Source organism: Chiloscyllium plagiosum, unplaced genomic scaffold (assembly GCF_037043375.1).
Source record: "Chiloscyllium plagiosum isolate Xiang-an unplaced genomic scaffold, Cpla_swu_hap1 HiC_scaffold_48, whole genome shotgun sequence".
In the NCBI taxonomy this organism is placed as follows: Eukaryota; Metazoa; Chordata; class Chondrichthyes; order Orectolobiformes; family Hemiscylliidae; genus Chiloscyllium; species Chiloscyllium plagiosum.
The window spans coordinates 48,810,465-48,833,746 of NW_028270186.1; the positions used below are offsets into that span (position 1 = coordinate 48,810,465).

General features: G+C 45.9%; 1 long non-coding RNA gene across 1 annotated transcript; it reads left to right on the forward strand.

Annotated features, from left to right (window-relative positions):
• Positions 1–457: 457 nt before the first annotated feature.
• LOC148135917 (uncharacterized) lies at positions 458–20,346 on the forward strand. The gene is made up of 6 exons (XR_015754935.1): positions 458–566; positions 3,663–3,771; positions 9,365–9,471; positions 15,525–15,641; positions 18,778–18,868; positions 19,425–20,346. It is a non-coding gene; the product is annotated as an uncharacterized LOC148135917 (long non-coding RNA).
• The last annotated feature ends 2,936 nt before the right edge of the window (positions 20,347–23,282 follow it).

Below are 23,282 nucleotides of genomic sequence, written 5' to 3' on the forward strand. Positions count from 1 at the left end.
TGAATGAGGGGCGTGGCCAGTGGGATGACACGTCACCAGTAACCCAGCCGATGCAGTGCCACGTGACTCGGGCATTGGTGAATGTGGGAGACACAAACAGGGAAGGGGAGAGTGGCCTCAGAGACAGGGAGATAATGAGTCACTTTAGACTGAGAAGTTTTAATTACACTCTGTGTGGTTCGTAAATCTGAATTAGAAACTCTTAATCCTGCGTTTGCAGCAGATGGGAAAATGGCTGCGGCCCTCAGGCGGTGAAAGGTCCTGGGATATGGCCGCCATTTTTATTGGGGGTAAGGTACAGTGAAGCGCATGTGCATGTCCCCTTCCTAGGATGGGGGGGGGGAGGCGTGCAACTTGAAGAGAGGCATTTACACATCAAGCACATACCAAGAAAAAAGTATGTCTTTATATTCTTCCTGTACTGACTGTGAGTCTTGTTTTGTGAATTCATTTCATAGGATATTAAATCAGAATAATGGAGGCTGGGATCTCAAAAGCAAGTTTTTACAGTCAATGGAGTCATCGGGATCTGAATATCATTGGCATTTAACTGTGGAAGGAGAAAGGTTTGTCTGTTCTGTTTGTGGGAAGATATCTCCAATATTTTTGTTAAGCAGAAAGATGTACAAATTCGTGGTTGGATCACCCTTTGGGTGTGTGCTCTGTTCTGGGCCCTGCAGCTGAGGAAGGAGATATTGGCCTGAGAGGGAGCACAGATTTATCCAAATTACACCTCGTCTCTTTGGAAGAACTCTCAGATTTAGACCCAACCACCCACTTCATGATGCTAACCTGTAAACTTCATGTTTTCAATTACCTGCAAACTTCCCATTAAAAATCCTTTTGGACTCAAATTCCAGTACCTTTTCAGGTGGAATGTTCCAGCTTCTGTAAAACTGTCTGTTCATTCAGAAACTGCTGACGTCCATGTTGACTCTGGGGTTACAAAGGGCTGAATTGAAAGATGAGGTGCTGTTCCTGAGCTCGCATTGAGATGCATTGGAACAGTACAGGAGGCTGAGGGCCATGTCAGTGTGAGCAGATATTGAAAATGACAAGGCTGTACTGAGAGTGCTGCTTGGCTGAATGAGAGTGTTCTGGAGTTGGGTGTAAACAGAGTGAGGTGAGACAGGGAGAAACTCAGTTTTAGTTCAGGCCCTTCAGATATTCACATGGTCCCAATGTGAACAGCCAGTTTTTAAGTGATACCTGCGGAATATTTGTTAACAGTTTGTAAAGTATTTTTCCTGAGGGCAGTTGAGTTAACCACATTGCTGTGGGTCTGGAGTCACATGTTGGCCAGACCAGGTGAGGATGACCGTTTCCTTCCCTACAGGACATTAGTGAACCAGATGGGTTTCTAACACTTGACAATAGTTTCATGGTCATCATTCGCCTTTTCATTCGAGATTGTATTGAATTCCGATGCCACCATCAGCCATGTTGGGATTCTATCCCTAATCCTCGGAACATTGCACATGTCACTCAACTGGCAGGAATACCATTAAGCCATTGCCTCCCTTTTAGCAATGTTTAAAAGAAAGTTCCATCATTCTAGGTGTACAATGTGAGATAAAATACTGCAACGTCCATGTGTCAGCCTCTCCGAAAGGTCAATCAACAGAAATTTGTTTGGGGCCAAATATTTCACTTTTTTGGGGGGGTGGGTTTATTAAACAAAAATGAATCCAAATAAAAATCATATGCCACGGACATGTAATTTCTGAAGCCGGAGGGGGATTACAGAGACAGGGAGGGTTGTGGGGCCAGAGGGGGATTGTTGTCCAAACATCACTGTGGTGTACATGGACTGCAGCATTTCAGGGAGGCGGTTAACCACCACTTTCTCCAAGACAAGTGAAGGTGGCCAAGAAATACTGGTCTGGGCAGCAAAGGCAACCCCCAGTGAATAAAACCAAGCAGTGACCTCTCTGAGCTGACTTGCTGTGAAGTTAAAAACCTCTCTGGAAATGGAGTGGGCAGAGAAGAGAAACAGAGACATTTCACAGCTGCCCTCAGAGAGACCTCACCCTTGGAAGTACTCCGAGCTGGGGATCAGATCAGTGAGTTTCAGTCTCTTCAAATGTCAATCTTAGCCGGTTTTTTATTTATTCAATCTACAATCGTGAGTAAGGTGAGGATTTCTTTTTAATGTCTTAGGGTCTCTTGATTAAATGTTTAAGATATGAAACATAAGCATTGTTATTCTCGGGCAGTATTTTTCGAGCAGTAAGACTGTGTCTCTGTTTTGGTCTGTAGATTGTTAAGGCGGAGAGATGGCCTGTTGTAGAGTGGCGTGCTGTTCCTGTCGGATGTGGAGATTAGGGAGAATTTCAATGATCCTGATGATTATGTCTGTAGCAAGTGTGATTGCAAATCCTTTTGGATCGCATGGATTGGTGGAGGAGTGATTAAAGGCAGTGAGGAATTGACAGGAGCCGGGGTGTGTGATAGGTGGCAGTCCCAGGAATGCAGGATACTGCAGATACGGTCAGGTAGATGGGTTACCGCCGGGAAAGCTAGGCGGGGGGGGATAGGTCGGTACTGCAGGAGTCTCCTGTGGCTATCCCCATCTCAGGCAAGTATATTGTTTTGGAAAATGTAGGTGGTCATAGACTTTCAGGGGAATGTAGCACTGACAATCAAGTTACTGGTACTGAGACTGGCTTTTAACATAATATGAGGTATATCCAGTTCCACACGATCGATGGTGATAGGGGACTCTCTACTCAGGGGCACAGTCTGCTGTTTCTGCAGCTGACAGTGAGACATCAGAATGGGGTGGTGCTGCCCTGGTGCCAGTGTCAAGGATGTCTCTGAGGGAGCAGAGTATTTTCAAAAGGGAAAATAACCAGTGGGAGGACATTGTATATTGGTACCAATGGCATAGGAAGGGGAAAGCATGGGGTCCTGACGAGCAGGGAGATTTGCTAGTGCCACTCGGGAGGCATTAAACCAGTGAGGGAGTCTGGGTAATCCTAAAGAGATAGTGAGAAAAGAGGTGAGTCTGAGGCTGGTACTGTTCACCAGTCAGACTGTCAAGGCAGGCAAGAGCAAGTCACAGAATGAGGTGCGACGGACCAGTTGCACTGCATTTATTTCAGTGCAAGAGGCCTTACAAGTCAGGGAGGTAGGCTCAGGGTATGGTTTTGAACATGGCACTGGGATATTACAGCAATTACAGAGGCTTCACTCAGGGATGGATAGGACTAGCAGTTTCATGTTCCAGGGAATAGATGCTCTCGCAAGGATAGAAGGGGGCAACAGAGCAGGGGGAGAGGTGTTTTTGATTAGGGATAACATTATGGCTGGGCTTTGGGAGGATATTCCTGGGAGTACATCCAGGCAAGTTATTTGGTTGGTACTGAGAAATAAGAAAGGGATGACCATCTTAATGGGATTGTATTATAGACTCTCTCCCAATAGTCAGCGGGGAATTGAGACACAATTTTACCAGGAAACCTCAGTTATCTGTAAGAATAATATGGATGCAATGATAAGGGGTTTTAACTTTACCAACATAGCCTCGGAGTGCTGTAGTGTTAAGGGCTTGGATGGAAAGGTATTTGTTCAGTGTGTACGAGAACATTTCAGAATCAGTTGGTAGGATGTACCTACTAGAGAAGGAACAAAACCTGACCTGTTTCTTTATTCATTCACAGGATAAGGCTGTCACTGGCTCGGCCAGCATTTATTGCTGCGTTTACCCAGAGGGCAGTTAAGAGTCAACCACGTTGCTATAGGTCTGGAGTCCCATGCAGACCAGGCCAGGTAAGGATGGCATTTTCCTTCCCTAAAGGTCATTAGTGAACCAGATGGGTTTTCCAACAATTGACAGTGGAATCCTTGTTGTCACTAGATTATTTTTTCCAGATATTTATTGAATTCACGTTCCAAAATCTGCCATGATGGGATTCAAACCCGGGTCCCCAGAACCTTATCTGGGTCTCTGGATTAACTGTCTAGCGATAATTTCACTCATCACTCATCTTAGGAAATGAGGCAGGGTGAGTGACTGAGGTATCAGTGGGGCAGCGCATCAGCACCAAAGATCCCACAGTATTGTGGCTCAGTGGTTAGCACTGCTTCCTCTGCACCAGGGACCTGGGTTTGATTCCAGCCTTGGGCAACTGTCTTTGTTGGAGTTGGCACATTCTCCCCAGTGCTGAAAATGTGTTGCTGGAAAAGCGCAGCAGGTCAGGCAGCATCCAAGGAACAGGAGAATCGATGTTTCGGGCATAAGCCCTTCTTCCCATAGTGTCCAGATGCAGTATATGAGGTTTTGGGATGTGCAGGCAAATCTCTGCCTGATGTGAAAAGACCCTTTTGGGAACTTGGACAGATGTCAGAGGGAGGTGTGGCCGCATGTTTTACATCTCCCATGGCGGCAAGGGAGGGTCAAGGATGTGGAGCGTGGGTTGGTGGGAGGGTGTGGACCGAACAAGCAAGGCACAGCGGGAATGGTCTCTGCGGAACGCAGACAAAGGTGGGGAGGGAAATATGTCTCTGGTGGTGGGGTCTGACTTTAGGTAGCAGAAATGACAGAGGTTAATGTGCTGTATCTGGAGATTAGTGGGTGGAAGGTGAAGACCGCAGGGTTATATTCTTTATTGTGGCTGGAGGGGTGGGGTAAAGGCGGAGGTGCGGGAAGTGGAGGGTATGTGTTGATCAAGTCAGAGGAAATTTACGGTCCGTGAAGTAGGCCTTTCTGGGATGTCCTGGAATAGAATCCAAAGAGATTAAACAAATATATCACTGACAAAAGATTAACTGGACCAGAGAATAGGACCCCTTAAAGGTCAACAAAGCTGTCTATGGAACCACAGGGAGTGCGAAAGATATGCAAATATTTCACGTCATTTTTACTGGAGAAGTATACGGAAGCTCGAGAGTTTGGAGAAATACACAGTGATAACTTGAAAAGTGTCCATGTTACAGAGGAGGTGGTACTGGATGTCTTAAATCGCATCAAGGTGGATAAAGCCCTGGAAAATGATCAGGTGTATTCTGGAACTTTCTGGAAATCTAGTGAAGTGATTGTTGGGCCTCTCCTGAGGTAAAAGTGAGGTCTGCAGATGCTGGAGATCAGAGCTGAAAATGTTTTGCTGGAAAAGCGCAGCAGGTCAGGCAGCATCCAAAGAACAGGAGAATCGACGTTTCGGGCATAAGCTCTTCCTGAAGAAGGGCTTATGCCCGAAACGTCGATTCTCCTGTTCCCTGGATGCTGCCTGACCTGCTGCGCTTTTCCAGCAACACATTTTCAGCTCTCCTGAGGTATTTGTATCGTTGATAGCGACAGGTGAGGTGCCATTATTTTAAAAAGGTGGTAAGGAGAGGCCATGGAACAAGAGAACAGTGAGCCTGAAGTCAGTGGCAGGCAAGTTGTTGGAAGGGATTCTGAGGGACAGGATATCCATCTATTTGGAAAGGTAAGGAATGACAGGGAGAGTCAATGTGGCTTTGTACATGCACAATTGTGTCTCACTAATTTGACTGAATGTTTTGAAGTGACAAAGAAAATTGATGAAGCCAGGCGGTGAATGTTGTTTATATGGACATTCAACAAGGGTCCACAAAGCAGACTGGTTAGCAGGGTTAGATAACATGGCATGCAGGGAGAGCAAGCCATTACAAAACTGTCTTGAAGGTAGGAGACAGAGGATGATGATGGAGGGTTGCTTTGCGGACTGGAGGCCTGTGAGGAGCAATGTGCTGCAAGGATGGATATTGGGCCCTTAAATAAATGACTTGGATGTGACTATATGAGGTATGGTCAGTAGGTTTACAGAAGACACCAAAATTGGAGGTGTCGTGGACAGTGAAGAAGGTTAGTTCAGAATACAACAGGATCTTGATCAGATAGGCCACTGGGGCGAGGAATGGCAGACAGAGTTCAATTTAGATAAATGTGAGCTGTTGTATTTTGGAAAGGCAAATCAGGGCAGGACTTATACACTTAATGGTAAAGTCCTGGGGAACATTGCTGAACAAAGAGACCTTGGAGTGCAGGTTCATAGTTTTAGATTAGATTAGATTACATTACATTACAGTGTGGAAACAGGCCCTTCGGCCCAACAAGTCCACACCGACCCGCCGAAGCGAACCCACCCATACCCCTACATTTACCCCTTACCTAACACTACGGGCAATTTAGTATGGCCAATTCACCTGACCCTGCACATCTTTGGACTGTGGGAGGAAACCAGAGCACCCGGAGGAAACCCACGCAGACACGGGGAGAACGTGCAAACTCCACACAGTCAGTCGCCTGAGGCGGGAATTGAACCCGGGTCTCAGGCGCTGCGAGGCAACAGTGCTAACCACTGTGCCACCGTGCCGCCCACAAAAGTTCCTTGAAAGTAGAGTCACAGGTAGACGAGATAGTGAATGCAGCATACCCCTCCCCCCCCCCAGTTATTGGTCAATGCATTGAATGCAGCTGTTGTGACGTCATATTGTGGCTGGACAGGGCACTGATTAAAGCCTGTCTGGAATTCTGTTTTCAGTTCCAATCTCCCCGTTCTTGGAATAATGTTGAGAAACTTGAAAGGGTTCAGAAAATATTTGCAAGGATTTTGCCAGGGTTGGACGGTTTGAGCTATTGGAAAAGGCTTAATAGACTGGGACTATTTTCCCTGGAGAGTTGGAGGCTGAGAGGTGATCTTATAAAATCATGAAGGGCATGGATAAGGTGAGCAGTCAGGGACTTTTTCCCAAGTTCGGTGGGTCCAGAACTAGATGGTACAGGCTTAAGGTGAGAGGGAAAAGATTAAAAAGGGATCTAAGGGGCATCTTATTCATGTTGAGGGCATTGCAAATATGGAATGAACTGCCAGAGGAAGGGGTGGAGGCTAGTACAATTGCAGTATTTAAAAGGCATTTGATTGGGTACATGAAGAGGAAGGTTTTAGAGGGATAAGGGTGAACCGCTGGCAAATGGGACTCCATTAACACTCTCCGTTATTGGTCAATGCATTGAATACAGAAGCTGGGACGTCATACTGTGGCTGGACAGGACGTTGATTAAGCCACTTCTGGAATTCCGTTTTCAGTTTGAATTTCCCCGTTCTGGGAAGGATGTTGTGAAACCTGAAAAGGTTTGGACAAGATTTACAAAAACATTGCCAGGATTGGAGGATTTGGCCTACAGGGAGAGGCTGAATAGGCTGGGGCTATTTTATCTGGAGAGTCAAAGACTGAGAGGTGACTTCATGGAGATTTATAAAATCACGAGGGGTGTGAATAAGGTGAGCAGCTGGCGTCCTTTTCCCTCAGGTTAGGTGCGTCTAAAACGAGAGCACATGGGCTGAAGTTGAGAGGGCAAAGATTTAAAAGGGATATAAGTGGCAACGTTTTCAAACTGAGTGTGGTGTGTGTATGGGAGGAGCTACCAGATGAAGTAGTGGAGGCTGACAAAATCACAACATTTAAAAGGCTTCCAATTGGGTACGTGAATAAGAAGGGTTTCGATGGATACAGGCCAATAGATGGTAAATGGGAATCCATTAGTTTAGGATTCCTTGTTGGCACGGACTAATTGGACCGAAGGTCTGTTTCTTTGATCTTAATAAATTAAGGTGCATTCCTCTATTTTGTGGAGAGCTAGCTGAAGCACAGATAATTATCCTTGGAGCTGAAAAGGTGAAGCAGTGATTTCGATCTGGTGCAGATTTGGTTCCAAGGTCTTGAATTTGCAGAGAGAGAGAGGAATTGTTAACACTGTCACAATTTTTAGTAACTACTTTCAAGTAATTGGCAAATAATACAAGGTGAAAATGTGAACACTATTTTACTCAGAAAGTTCTGAGCATCTGGAACAGTCTGAACGACACAGATTCAGCAGGTATTCTGAAACAGACTTGGAATTTACTTTTTAAGGAAAGATTTGGGGGGCTGTGGGCACATGGGAGGGGACTTGGGACAGACTTGCAGCATCTCCAGAGGGAGAGAGTACAGCCTCAATGGGCTGAATAGCCCCCAGGCCCTGTGCTCTGTGATACTGCCCCATTCACTGTGAATTATGAAGCTCATCCCAGGGCAGAGAGAGAGATTAGCCCTCCACTCTCATCACAATGGGGCCCGGCTGATTGACGGCAGCTCTAGACTAATGGGAGGAGAGTCTGTGTGGTCCTGCAGCCAATGGGATTGAATGGGGGTGTGGCCAGCAAGACAACACCTGTCCATGAGCTGTGCAAGTGCAGTGTCACTGTTTGGGGTTGGGAGAGACAGCAGAGACTGGGACAGAGGCTGTTGGACCTAAATTACAAACTCCCGGTAAATTAAAACCAAAAGAACTGCAGAAGATGTAAATCAGAAACAACAACCGGGAGGTTCTGGAAATGCTCAGCAGGTCTGGCAGCATCTGTGAAGAGAAATCAGAGTTAAAGTTTAAGATCCGATGTCCCTTCCACAGAACAGATGTTACTGAGAATAAAAGTAAGTTTATGTGCAGAAAATAGTGTGGGAGAAGGATAAAAGGAGTAAAGGATAGGTGGGGATAGAGTGAGAGGAACAGTTGGATAAAGGACAACCATCTGGCTGGGGGAGGGTGACTAGCTGTTGATGGAGACAGTTCGTGGCTAACCATAGGTAGTGTGTAATGGCAGGCTGTGAGAACAAGGCCTGGTGTGTGGGGTAGGGGGCTACGACATGAGGTTGTTAACCTATGGTTAGCCACTGTCTCCATTGTAAGCTGTTGCCCACCTACATCACTCCACGATTGAAGCTGCCAAGGACACAAACCTTTGGAATATCCTCCTGAACCCCCTCTGTCCGCCTTAAGGATGTATCTAAAAATCGTTCTCTTTAATCAACGTTTCCATCATTTGTGATGCATTTTTGGAGATTTGTCAGTGTGAAAGGCTCCATACAATGCAGGTAGTTGTTGTTATTGTCTGACATCAGGAGAAATAGGGATGAGCCCTCTCTCTCTCATACCTAATGAACAGCAGCAAAAGCAGGAAGCACTGAGCATGCTCAAGCCCACAATGGGCCTCGAATTATTGATGTCAGCGCACGACCAATAAGAGTGGGGGAGCGGGGGCTAGAGGTGCTAGTTGGTCCTTCAACCAATCGGAGTGAATGAGGGGCGGGACAATACTCAACCACATGATAAACTTCACTGACAGCACAGTGTTGTTGTGACCAAGGCATTGGAAATGTGTGAAGGTGAAGGGCAGGGGAAAGGAAAGACATATTGACCAGGAAGAGGAGGAAATTTTCATGGTATGGGATAAGAGGTTTTATAGAACCTAGTGCACATTGTAAAACACAAATTTCAAAATCCAAATTCTGCACCATTTTCCCTCCCTATAATGCATTTTGCACTCCCTGAAATATCAACTGTGTGTTTATCCCTCCACAGATACCATTGATCACTGCCAAAGCCCCATTGCCTGTGGAGAAGGTGATGTTTGACTTCGTTGTACAGCTGCAATTCGTGTGGTGAAGGTGCTCCCACAATGTGGTTGGGTAAGAGCTGTTATAGATTATTCACTCAGCGACAGTGAAGAGTTGACAATGTATGTGCAAATCAACAACAGTTTTTTTAACATGTTTATAATTCCACAGAAATACTATTGAGAACTTCTGACATAAGGCCACAGATATTAGGTCAGGTGTTCAAAAGAATTGCCAAATAAGCAGGTTTTCAGGAATACCTTAAAGGAGGAAAGCAGGTCTGAGGGCGTTAGGGTGGGAATTCCAGACCGCGTTGCCTTGGCAACAGTAGAAACAGCCAGACAGTTGAAGCAATGAATAAACACATCGTTGGGAGTCTGAAAGAAAATAAGTTGTCGGGGTCTCACAGGTTGTGTGGTGCAGGGAGACAGGGGTGTTCACAGCCAGGAATTACATCAAGGGTGAGAATTTGAAATTGTTGCTTGTTAATAGGAGCCTTTTGATGGATCAACAAGTTTTGGTACAAGTGAGCACTTGGGCAGGAGGGTTTTAGATACTCTTGAGATTACATTTAAGTTGAATGTGGGAGGCTGGCCAGGAGTGTGTTTGGACAATGAAGTCAGGAGATAACACAGGATGGACGAGTATTTCGGTCAATGAGCTGAGACTAGGGTGGAGTTGGGTGATGTCACTAATGTAGAAATAGTGCTTTTGGAGTTGGGCTGCTGCTCCTCCTCCTCATCACTCCCCCTCACCAAATCACATATTGTTCCTTGTTCTACCTGTCTGTTTTTATCTGGTTATGTCTTTCTCTCCCATTCTGCTACAAACTAATATTTGACCCCACCGTTGTTGGAAAAACCTGCTCCATCCCAACTCTCCCATTCCTTTCTGAATTCCTTGTATTTGGTGTCCCTCAAGGATCTCGCCTTGGTCCGTCTTGTTTCTCACCTACACACTGCCAAGAGGTGACATCGTCCAAAAGCACCGTGTTAGGTTTCACATGTACACTGACACTGCCCAGCTCTCCCTCCCCATCATCTCTCTCCATTACTCAGTTATCAAATTGCTCATCACACTCCCACTACGCGATTGGCTGCAATTTCCTACAACGGAACGTTGCAATGGTTAAACCCATTGCCTTCAGTTGCTATTACAAATTACTTTCCCTTACTGCTGAGCCCCTCCCTCTCCCTGGGAACTGTCTGAGGCAGAACCACACTCTTCACAATATTGCTCTCATATCTGACCCCAAGGTGACCTTCTGATCAGGCACCTACACAATCACAAACACCAGGAATTCCAATCTCTTAAAATGTTGCTGATCTCCACCTCATTCCAGCTCCATTGCTAATGAAACCCCTCACATGGGAAACATCACACGGCGGCACACAGTGGTTAGCGCTGCGGCCTCACAGCGCCAGAGACCCGGGTTCAATTCCCGCCTCAGGTGACTGACTGTTTGGAGTTTGCACGTTCTCCCCGTGTCTGCGTGGGTTTCCTCCGGGTGCTCTGGTTTCCTCCCACAGTGCAAAGATGTGCAGGGTCAGGTGAATTGGCCATGCTAAATTGCCCGTAGTGTTAGGTAAGGGGTAAACGTAGGGGTATGGGTGGGTTGCGCTTCGGCGGGGCAGTGTGGACTTGTTGGGCCGAAGGGCCTGTTTCCACACTGTAAGTAATCTAATCTAATCTAATCTAATCTAATCCACTCAGTATTTACCCTGTCAAACTCCTTAAGTATCCTGCATGTTACAATGAGATCCCCTCTCATTCCTCCCAAATCCAGTGAGTAGAGTCCCAACGTCTTCAGTCTTTTCTTAAAAAATAATCCCTGCAAACCAGGGATCATCCCAGTCAATTTTCTGTGAAATGCCTCTAATGAAATGATGTATTTCCTTAAATAAAGGGACCAAAACTTCTGTCATTACTCCAGATGTGGTCTGACTCGCACTTTATAAAGTTCCTCTCAGGTATATACTCCAAACAACTTCCTTTAAACTTGCACAGATGTTGTTGGAAATGCTCAGCAGGTCATGCAGCATCTGTGAATGAAAATCAGTTAAAGTTTCTGGTCTGGTCACCCTTCCTCAGATACGTTAACTCTAATTTATTTTCGCACCTGCTGTTAGACCTGCTAAGCTTTTTCCAGAAACTTCTGTTTCTCTTCCTGGTTTCCAGCATCTTCAGTTGTTTCGGTTTTCACATCCTTTAAAATTGCCATCTCTCCTCTAGAATTTGTCATTTCCACATTGGAAAAAAGATTCACATTTGTTTGGTCTCCCCTACCCTGGGAAAAAAGAAACCATGACTAGTCACCCTATCATTGCTCCTCATAATTTTATAAAGTTCGATAAAGCCACCTAAAGTGTCCAGTGCTACAGGGAAATAGCCTCAGCCTATTCAGCCTCTCCCTATGGTTCAAATGTTCCAATACTGGCACTACAAGGTAAAACTTTGCTGAACTCTTGCAAGTTTCCCAACATTTTTCCTGTAACAGGGAGACTGGAATTGAAAGCAGTCTGGGAATTCCAAAAGTGGCCGAGCCAATAAACTGTACAACCGAAACATGATCTCCCAACTCCTATCTTCGATGCACTGCCTAATAACAGCTAGCATACAGCACACCACCTTCACCGACCTGTCTACCTTCAACCAGACTTTCAAGGAACAATCAACTTACACTGCATGGTCTGTTTGTCTGTCAACACTTCCCAAGAACTTGCCATTAAGAGGTTTAGTCCTATTCTGATAACATCTTTCTGAAATCATGGAGACCACAATTGAATGCAGTATTCTAAAACTGGCCTCACCAATGCCCTACTCAGCCACAACGTGACCTCCTAACCCCTATACTCAGTGACAGAATCCCCACAGTGTGGAAGCAGGCCTTTCTGCCCATGAGACCATACCAACCATCGGAACAATATTCCACCCTAACTCTGTAACCTACCATTACCCAAAGTTAATCCATCTAAACTGCATGTCTTTGGAATTGTGGGAGGAAATTAAGAGCACCCAGGGAAGCCCACGCAGACACACGGGGAGAATGTGCAAACACCCCACAGACAGTGGAATCAAACCAGAGTCCATTTATTGACCAGCACATTCCATTAAAGGTCAGTGTCCCAAATGCCACATTCAGCACCTGATCTCCCTGAAACTCCACTTTCCAGGAACTATGCAGTTGTTCTGAGCCCTTCAGAGGAAATTAAGGTGAGGAGGAGAAAACACGAACAGGGTTGAGTTGTAGATCTATAAAATAACTCTCCATCTTCCCCCTCTCTGTTCCCCCCGTCTCTCCCGCTCTGTCTGCTCCCCCCCCCCGTCTCCCCCCACTCTGTCTGGTTTCCCCCCCTCCTGTCGGTCAGTCCTTTGTCGGCTCCCCCACCTCGTCGGTCGTCCCTCCCCCGTTGGTCTGTCCCACAATCTGTCGGTCTGTCCCCCCATCTTTTGCCCCCTCGGTCTGTCCCCCCTCTGTCAGTCGCCCCCCTGTCGGTCGCACACCCGTCTCTTTACCCCCTCCATCGGTTGCCCCCCCCTCAGTCTGTTCCCCCTCTTTGTCGGTCGCCCCCCCCCCAACCGTCGGTCGGTCGCCCCCTCTGATCCCCCTGTCTGTTCCCCTCCTCTCTAATCCCGCTTTCTGTCCCCATCCATTTCTGTGCCTCCCCTCTCTATCCCCCCTCTCTGTCCCCACCCATTTCTGTCCCAACCCTCTCGATCCATCCACCCTCTCCTACCCTCCGCCCACCCCCTCTCTGCCTACCCTCCCCTTTCAGCCCCCTAGTTCTGTACTCCCCCCTCCGCAGGGAAAATATCTTGTCTAGTTACCATATCCATGCCCGGCCTGATTTTAAAAATCTCTTTCAGGTCACCGTTCAGCCTCTGACGCTCCAGGGCAAACAGCCTATCCAACCCTGGCAACATCCTTTTAATTCTTTTCTGACCCCTTTCAAGTTTGAGAACATCCATCTGATAGGAAGGAGACCAGAATTGCATGGAATATTACAAAAGTTGCCGAATCAATGTCCTGTACAGCCACAATATGGCCTCCCAACCGCTATACTCAATGCTCTGACCAATAAAGGCAAGCAGACCAACTGCCGCCTTGACTATCCTATCTACTTGCTACTCTACTGTCAAGGAACTATGAACCTGCACTCCAAGGACTCTTTGTTTAGCAGCACTCCCCTGGAACTTACTATAAACTGTATAAGTCCTGCTAAAGTTTGCTTTTCCAAAATGCAGCAGCTTGCATTTTTCTTAACTGAACTCCTCCGCCCATTCACCCTTCTGATCCAGATCCCCTTGTACTCTGAGGTAATCTTTTTCACTGTCTGCGACACCTCCTATTTTGGTGTCATCTGCAAACTTACTAATAATACCTCTTATGTTCACATCCAAATCATGGATAAAAATGGCGAAAAGTAGTGGATCCAGCACCGATCCTTGTGACACTCCACTGGTCACAGGCCTTCAGCCTGAAAAGCACCCTCTGCCTTTTACTTTCGGGCCAGTTCTGTACTCCATGCGATCTAACCTTGCTGACAGTCTCCCATGAGGAACATTGTCAAACACGTTACTGAATCCATGTAGATCATGTCCATGCTCTGACCTCAGCAATCCTCTTTGTTACTTCTTCAAAAAAACGGAGTCAAATTCATGAGATATGATTTCCCATGCACAAAGCTGTTATTAGTATCCAGGATTTAACTCTGTACATTGGGGTCTGCGTTGCCCAGTTATAGGTGTTAATATTCTGGATGAAGTTCAAGTACACCAGCATTTTGTCAGTGAGTCTGTATTGAGTCCTGTTAATGTCACCAACACAGGTGAGTTCCTTTCGAAAGGCAGTCCCTGTATCCCTTGCCCACCAGGAAATAGTGTAAGTGTCCTTACCTCTGGACTAGGAGGATCAGGCTCAGAGTTGTGTAAAAGCATCTTTGAAGAGGCTGATTAGTAAACCTGCCCAAGCCACCAGGCCATGCTGTCTCCCAGCTGTCCCTGCCTGAGCCTCCAAACAGAACCTTCCTGTAGTTTCTCTCCTGTCAGACTCTCCCATTGCTCAGTTTGTCCAGGATCCCCTCTTGCTGCTGCACTGATCCTGTCGCTCATTGACATGTCCATCCCCCAGTGTCCTCCACATTCATTCACTGTTCACAATCCCATTGACCCAGTCCTCCAGCCACGCCCCCTCCACTCGATAGATACGGCTCAGTGGTTAGCACTGCTGCCTCACAGCATCAGGTACCCGGTTTAGATTCCGGCCACGAGCGACTGTCTGTGTGGAGTTTGCGTGTGCTCCCCGTGTCTGAGCGGGTTTCCTCCTACAATCCAAAGATGTGCAGGGCAGGTGAATTGGCCATTCTAAATTGCCCACAGTATTATTTACATTAGTTAGGGGGGCATGGGTCTGTGTAAGTTACTGTTTGCAGGGTCAGTATGGACTTGTTTGGCCGAAGGGCCTGTTTCCATACTGTAGGGATTCTGATATATTGGGCAGCAGCTGCTGTCAATCACCCGGACTCCTGTATGATCGGGAGCACGTGCTGTAGGAGGGAGACCAGTGCATGGTCGCAGTGCTGGCAACTGTGGGAGTATGTGCAGTCTAGGTCAGTGCCTGGGAAGGAGGCTGTGGGTGTGAGGGATTAATCTATCATTAGCAGCTTCATCCCTCTGGGAGCAGGACCCAGGGGAATGGCCCCTTTCTTGCTACCCTGACATGTGATCAGTCTATCAGTGGTGCAGCGTTTTGCAGAAAATTATCAGAACTCTTTTGTGAAGATTCAGAGTTGTTATGGAAAGGGACAAGGATGGGCCTGCAATTAGAATTCTAATTTGGCTCATTTTAGTAAGATGGGTCTTGGCCAGAGTGTGCAGGAAGCAGTGTATGCAGGATGGTTCTCATCAGGAGCGAGGAAACTGAATTCGAAGAGAATGTGTGAGAGAACTGGGTGTGGAGGAAAGGAGTGGGGGGATTGGTTTGGATTTCAGTTCACAGAAGAGAGAAATTGTGAGACTGAGGCTTAAAGCTTTGGAGGAACAAGGAAGCTACAGTTTAATACTACAATTGTCTTATGAATTTCCATCCTGCCTTAACAGTGGTAACTTGTGTGCTCTGTTGTAAGGTACTGAGAGGGTGGATTTGCGGATGAGAAATTCAAATTGAACTTCATGTTCAGATCTGATCGTTACTTGATGCGTGCCGCTCTGAATATCATTGGCCTTTTCATCTGGAAGGAAAGGTGTGCATTCTGTTCGTGGGCGAATATTCCAAATCTCAGTGTGACTGCAAAAGTACTGAGACACAGCCAAGTCCATGTCAGCACGGTGACTGGGGAGAGAGATTCCATTTGCTTTTGAAAGTCTGGAAAATCATGGCACATTTCCCAGGAACAATTAAGCCACAACTTTGCTTTGTAGAAGGACAAGTCTTTCATTAATAATGCAACCAGAACGACACAAGGATACCTGCACCATGGGAAACACTATGAAAACGGGATTGTTGTAAAGGAGTTCATTCTCGATCATGGATTGTAATCCATTGACATTGTCACGTCGGTTCCAGCGCTGTGGGGAAATACTGGAAATATGATGAATGTAATGTAGGGTTCAGAAATTAAACTGTAAAAAGTGCAGAACAATTTACAAGGATGTTGCCAGGGCTCAGGGGTCTGAGTTATAGGGAGAGGTTGGACAAGTGAGGATTTTATGTTTGGAACAGAGGAAACAGAGGGGGTTCTTTTCTCGAAGTGTATAACACCATGAGAGGCCTGGATAAGGTGAATGCACTCAGTCTTTTTTCCCAGGAACTCAAGGATTGGACGGCTTGATTGGATCAGGTTACGGTTAGGGGAGAAAGAATAAAAGGGAAGCTGGGAAGGCGCAACTGTATTACACAGAGGGTGGTATGTATATGAAATGAGCTGCCAGTGGAAGTGGTTCAGGCAGGAACACTCACAACAGGTAAAAGACATTTGGACAAATACATGGATAGGAAAGGGTCAGAAGTAGATGGGCCAAGTGCAGGGAAATGGGGTTAGCATGGATGGACGTTCTGGTCTGTATGGGCCAGTTTGGGCCAAAGGTCCTGTCTCTGCTGTAGGATTTTATAACTCTAAGTGCATTTGCTATTTCTCCCACTAACTCTGTTGGTATCCTGGGATGTATTCCATCAGGGCAATGAGACTTGTCTACCTTTAGCTCCAATACCTTGCCCAGCTCTAACTCTTTCATGATAATGGTTACCCAAGTCCTCACCTTCCTCAGTCTCCTTATCAATTACTGGCATGTTTTTTGTATCCTCCACTGTGAAGATTGACTGCTGTGTACTCGTATTCCTGAACCTTGCTGGATAGGTATAACTAGGCACAGAACTCTGAGAGGTCTTCTTTGAGTCTTTTTTGATGAGACATGGCAGTTACCTGGATAGTGTACATGCAAAACACCTCCAGGCAGCATCAGGTAACTCCCCGCCTGTCCGATGTGCCGCTCCCATTCTCATACCTTTGTGGTTTGGGACTTTGAATAGAGACTGTCTCTCAGTATTATCTCCATGGTAACGGTCAGTTAGAAAGTCTAGTTCAGTTCAGCACTTTGTGGTTAAACCACACACCCCTCCCCCACGCCCCCGTGGCTCCCTCAAGTATCTGACAGGCACTTCAGTTTCAGTGGGGCTTTCTATCACGATTCTGATGTGGAGGAGCCGGTGATGGGGTGGACAAAGTTTAAAAACCACACATCACCAGGTTATAGTGCAACAGGATTATTTGGAAGTACAAGCTTTTGGAGTGTGCTGTGATTTTTAACTTGATCAGGATTATCTCTATGGTAACAGTTCAGTGCTTCAACAATTAGACGCCATATGTTCCCAATACAATAAGTTCCCCTCTAGCAGTGTAAACTGCTATTCTGGCACTGGGGATAGCTACTCATCACTTTTCTCCCCCAATCCCATCTCGCTTTCTGTTGATCTTTAAAGTTTTTTTAATCTCCTTGGTCTTTGGCAATTTGTATGCATTCTATTTCAGTTTGATAGACACTCTTATTTCCTGAGCCACCCATGGCAGATTATTCCTTTTCCTACAGTCCTTCCTTTTCACTGATATATACTTTTGCTGAGCAGTTTGAAAAATTGCTTTGATATTCCCGCAGTCTGTCAACTTTCCCATCGTAAAGTCTTTGTTTCCAGTCTACATTAGCCAACTCCTGCCTCATCCTATTGTAGTCTCCTTTAGTTTAAAAAGCACAGGATCTTGGGAGTGGATCTAATCCTCCAGCTTTCCATCTGTGTTCTAAGTTCAACCAGACTTATCACAAGTCTTTTATCAGATTACGAGGTGAGATGATGTTACCTGGGTGTTTTGGTTTTCATTGTCAGTGACCTTGGCTTTGTAATAAAGTACAGGATAGATATTCACAACAGCGTACACTGGACGCTGCGAATGTACGACGCAATCTAAAACCATAAATCACTGTCTCCCCTCAGTTTAAAATTGCAAAATCATTATCTCCTACACACTTCCTCACTATCTAAGCTTGGAATGCTAACCACCTGACTATGTCATTTTCCGAAAATCTCCTTTGGTGAAAGTGGTGAGTTTTGGATTCAGCTTTCCAGTTATTACTGTAAGAAGATAAGCACTGGGCACAGGAGAACCAGCCCCACCATTTAATACACCATCATTGAGCTCACATCGGTCTCAGCTGGATTTTCCTGCCAGCTCTTTCTCACCCTTCAACCCATTGCAAATTCAACATCTATATCTCTTCATTACATTGGCTCGTTGTCCTGGCATCCACCGCATTTTGAATAGGGAATTCCACAGATTCACAACACATCGAGATAAGTACATTCTTCCTCATGAGAATAGAATAGAGTCTCTATAGTGCAGGAACAGGGTATTCATCCATTGAGTCCACACCAACCCTATGATGTGCATCCCGTTCAGACCCACTCATTCCCTGTAACATTGCATTTCCCATGGCTAATTGTCTGACCGGCATATGCATGGACACTATCAGCAATTTAGCATGGGCAATGCACCTAACCTGCACATCTTTGGACTGTGTGAGGAAACTGGAGAACTGCATGAAAACATGCAAACATGGGGAGAATGTGTAAGCTCCCCTCAGTCGCCTCAGGTCACTGACGCTGTGAGACATCAGTGCTAGCCACTGAGCCACCTCTGCTTAAAACCTGCTGCCCCTTATTAACCTCCCTAACCCCCAATTGGCTGATTCTATGTTCCTTACATCAGAAATCAGATTGTCTAAGCGGATGTCTCAGTAAATCCCAGTGACAGCCCACATGTCCCGTGTGTCTGAATGGGGATCCGATACACAACATCCTCCATCCCACACTTTTCATTCACGTTCCAGAGACAGGGATCCAGTGGCTGCATGAGGACTGCAACTCCCAGGCTCCACACGTCTGTGGGGAAACCCGGCAGTGCACACGTGCAAAATGTGGGTGAGTTTTGGAGCATGTGCTTTGGGGTAACTAGTGGAAAGGATTTCACACAGTGATTGGCTGGAGGAGGAACGTATTTGCTTGTAGTATTGATCTGTTGGAGGGTCAAAGTGTCACCACACCCACATGGGACCAAGTTCCATCCCCAACTTGTCATAACACTGGAATCTACCAATGAGAAACAAAGAAGGATCTGACCCATTCTCCCAGACTGAAGGTTCCTCTACTGTCCAGGATCTGCCACCTCCCTGTCTGTTTCCTTTGTTTCATTCTTCTGTTACATTATTGACTTACAGCAACTGAAGGGAAAGGAAGTGAACCCAGAAAGGGTGCAGCGTCTAACCAGGGACGGGAAGTGGTGGCATAGACCTGTTTATCAACAACTCCATGAGAATGGGGAGGGTGTACCTTAGGTGGTAGTAGAGTCAGAATGGTGGGAGAGAGTAAGTGGGCTGGAGGGTTACAGCTTTGAGGGAAGAAAGGGGGAAAAAGATATTCCAGAGAAACTAGAATTGTCTGCTCTGAATTTCTAATCTGTACATATACCTTTATACAGGGTGTGAGATGGTGAAGATTTGCAGACTGAAATCTCAAAATCATATGCAGATTGTGATTAAGTTAAACAACATTTGAAGAACCAAAGATAGAGAATCACTCGGCCAAAATCCTTCAACACTCTCCCTCCCAGCATTGTCAGTCTATCTGCACCAAATGGACTGTGAATGGTACGAGACAGCAGCTCACTACCATCTTCTGAAGGGTAACTGGAGATGGGGAATAAATGCTGGCTGAGCCAGTGATGCCCATATCCTGGAAACGGTTTCTATCTCGAGTTGCTGAAACCCAGTTGATGTTACTGCAGGATGATGAGGGACGCTGAGTGCATCCTCCAGGAGGCAGCACCATCACAATACCCCTGCCTATACCCACACAGTAACACCGCAACGCCACTGGAACAAAAGGTGGTGAAGCCAAAGGAGGACTTAGATATAGTTCTTCAAGGTAAAGTCATGAAAGGGGATTGGAACACAGCAGGAACAGGAGACTGAGCTGCATGGTTAGCTGTTTTCCCTTGAATGCTGGAGCAGGATTGAAAGGCCGAATGGCCTCCTGCTGCTATCTCCCAGGTATGTATATAGCCTTGGAGCCCGGGTAGGAAGAAGTGGGCAGGGATTCTCCAGGAGATTGCACCTCCACATCAGTTTTCAGTGAGGGACGGTTTGATGGATTTTATTTAACATTTGTGAAGTTGGTTTTAAAATATTGTAGCTATTTATTCCACAATAAATAAAACTAAAAGAAAAGAAATGAAACTATCCGAATATAACCGTTTTTAAAAATTTCAAATGCCTTGTAAAACAAAATCCTGTCTATTCCCGGACACCATCTCTTTCCAGTTACTCAAACTCCAGGGAAATATTCCCTCCCTGTCTGAACCTTTGGTTTGATTTCACTGCTTTTCAGTTCTCCTTCTGTGAGCTGTGAAGCGTTCTTCTCCCCCCCCCCCCCCCCCCCATTTCTCCTACCCAGATGTGTTATCTCACACAGCTGAGCAACCTTCCAACGTTCATCATTATGCCATTTTGGGTTTTGTTAATATATAATCACCTGCAGTAAACCACCCGTGTAACCAATTGAATATTTACAAACAAAGCCCATTACGGGCAAAGCAAACCATTTCAAATGACAGAATGGGAAGGGACCAAATCAAAGTAGAGTTAGGGGTGAGGGGGCAGCAGTGGAGATAAAGCATGGTATCCCCTGCGATGCCAACCTCTATCTAAAGGCATCGAGAGCATTGAAACATACCACATGCTGCTTCTCTAAGGACACCCTGCTTTATCCTCAATCATAGAATAGAATCCCAACAGTGTGGCAGGAGAGCATTGGCACATCAAACCCCACCAACCATCCAAAGAGCATCCCACCTGGAGCACTCCATCCCTGTAACACTGCATTTCCCATGGCTGATCCACCGAGTCTGCACAATCCTGGACACTGTGGACAATTTCGCACAACTGATCCACCTAACCCAAAATTTTTTGAACTGTGGGAGGAAACCAGAGCACCTGGAGGGGGGCCACACAATCATAGGGGAATGTGCAAACTCCACACAGGCCGTTGACCAAGGCTAGACTCCAACCTTGTACCTGGTCCTGTGAAGCAGTAGTGCTACAGTCACAATTTAAATCAAAACAGATGATCCCTGCTTATTGTCAGATTGCTGTTTGTGGAGACCTATTGCCCAGTGAGACATCCTGAGATTCAGAAAGAGAGAATATAAATTCAGTCAACTCCAGCCGAGTTAATGTGATTAACAACAACATCAATACTCCAACAGTGCCCTCAGACCTCGTACCTACTCTATCATTTACGATTTTTAACCCATGGGAAGTTTGTTACCAGCTTCGATGACAGCCATAATGCTCTGACCACTTTGACGGAGTCAGTGCAAGTCAGTTCTAATAGTTATCAATAGATTGAATCTAAGCAGGATGCCCCACAACAGGAAGTGCTCTGACACTCAATGCCCGTAAGTCAAGGTCATTTCCCTAAAACCACTCTCGTCTGGCAATACCATTGAAGATATTTTATACAGTAACCTTTCAGTCTCAATTGTCAGTTCCAGTCCATGAAGCAGCCAGTAACATGCCCTGGCAGGAGAGATTGACGAGCTTGAAGATGTCTTCTCTGGAGTATCTAAACATGAAACACTTCAAAGGAAGAAAAATCTTCAAGAGCTTGAGAGGATCGATACAGGAAGGATGTGCTCCTCGGCTGGTGTGCCTGGAATAAAATAAGCACTAACTACGGTATCTTTACCCAGCACCCCCTTTATCTGCATAAATAACACTCAGTTTTAACTGCTGTAATGTTGATGACTATGCAAATGTATAAAATCTAATTTAATCCATCCCAAAACCTCTCTGTACCTGTGTCTCACTTGTGTTCACCGAGACACTCATTCAATCTGACCTCTTTATAAACCCTGCCCTGATATTTCCTTAGATGGCTCAGAATGAAATATTTACTGAATTGTTACTGTACGAAAGGAGGCTGATTGGCTTATCAGCTCTCCAAAGGATCACCTCACTGAATGCATTCTTCTCCCTTTACCCCATAAACCTTCCCATTCGTCCATTTCCAATAACACCGGCGAGTTCACAAGTAACCACAGCGATTGGATTTGTTTTGTTTGTTCATGGGATCACGGCATCACTTGCTGGGGCAGCATTTGTCATCCATTCTAACTGCCCAAGAGATCGTTCAGAGTCAACCACGTTATTCAATGTCTGGATTCACATGTAGGCTGGACCAGGTCAGAATTAACACAGTCTCCCAGACCCAATGACATGAAGAGTTGATTTCTGGCCTATTATTTCTGAAATGATAATGAATAATTTTTACAGTTGAATTAAAAGTGAAAGACCAAAATGGGTTTTATTCTGATTGAGCACGTCCTCCTGTTTCTCTCAGTTGTTATTGACAATCTCATTCCCCTTGCACTGGAACCTGTTCCAGAGAGTGTTGCAGAAAAGGCAGAAAGGTCAGCTGCAGGTGGTCACCTGACCGGTCACTGGACCCAAAGTTTCACTCTCCACAGATGTTGCCAGATCTGCTGATTTTTTCCAGCAATTTCTGTTTTTGTTCCTGATTTCCCAGCATTTGCAGATGTTTCGTTTTTGTATATTGATCTTGTCTGTTGCAGAGGAGGTTATTGATGAGTTTGGAGAGTTTTGAACATTGCAACTTAGGCCACAAATCAGCTATGATCTCTTGAATGGCTAAGCAGGGTTGAAGGGCTGAATGGCTTCCTCCTGTTCCAATGAAAGTTATCCATCTGCAGCTTGCGGTAACATTTCCCCTCAATGCTCACTTCACATCCATGTCGAACACACTGTTACTGACTGAACAAACCTCCTGTGTTTGAACTAAACTTGCTCATGCTCAGTGATTCTCTCTACTGCCACCCGGATTTAACTCTCATCATGGAATGCTGTATCGTGTTACTGCGGGAATGCCCACAAGGACTAATCCTGGAGTCTGTATCCCCTGGGATCCAAAAGTCCCGTCTATTTCCTTCTTCCTATTTCATTCTGGCATTGAACTCTCGGTTTCAATCCATTCTCCTGTCATGCTCTTCAACATGCCCATGTGGGTGGACTAGAGGCAGCTGGCACCTGAGATTGTGGGGGGAGGCAAATTCAATCAGGGATTTGGGAAAACACTCAGACAATAACATATCCATCTGATTGTTGACTCAGACAGTTAGGCAGAAAGAAAGATGCACATTTAGATAGCACCTTCGATGACCTGGGGCAATGAAACATGCTTTAACCCAATGATTTCAACCTCAAACCTCTGAAAACACAGACACAAAGCTTCCTACTTGTACCAGGTTGTCTCTCAGCCT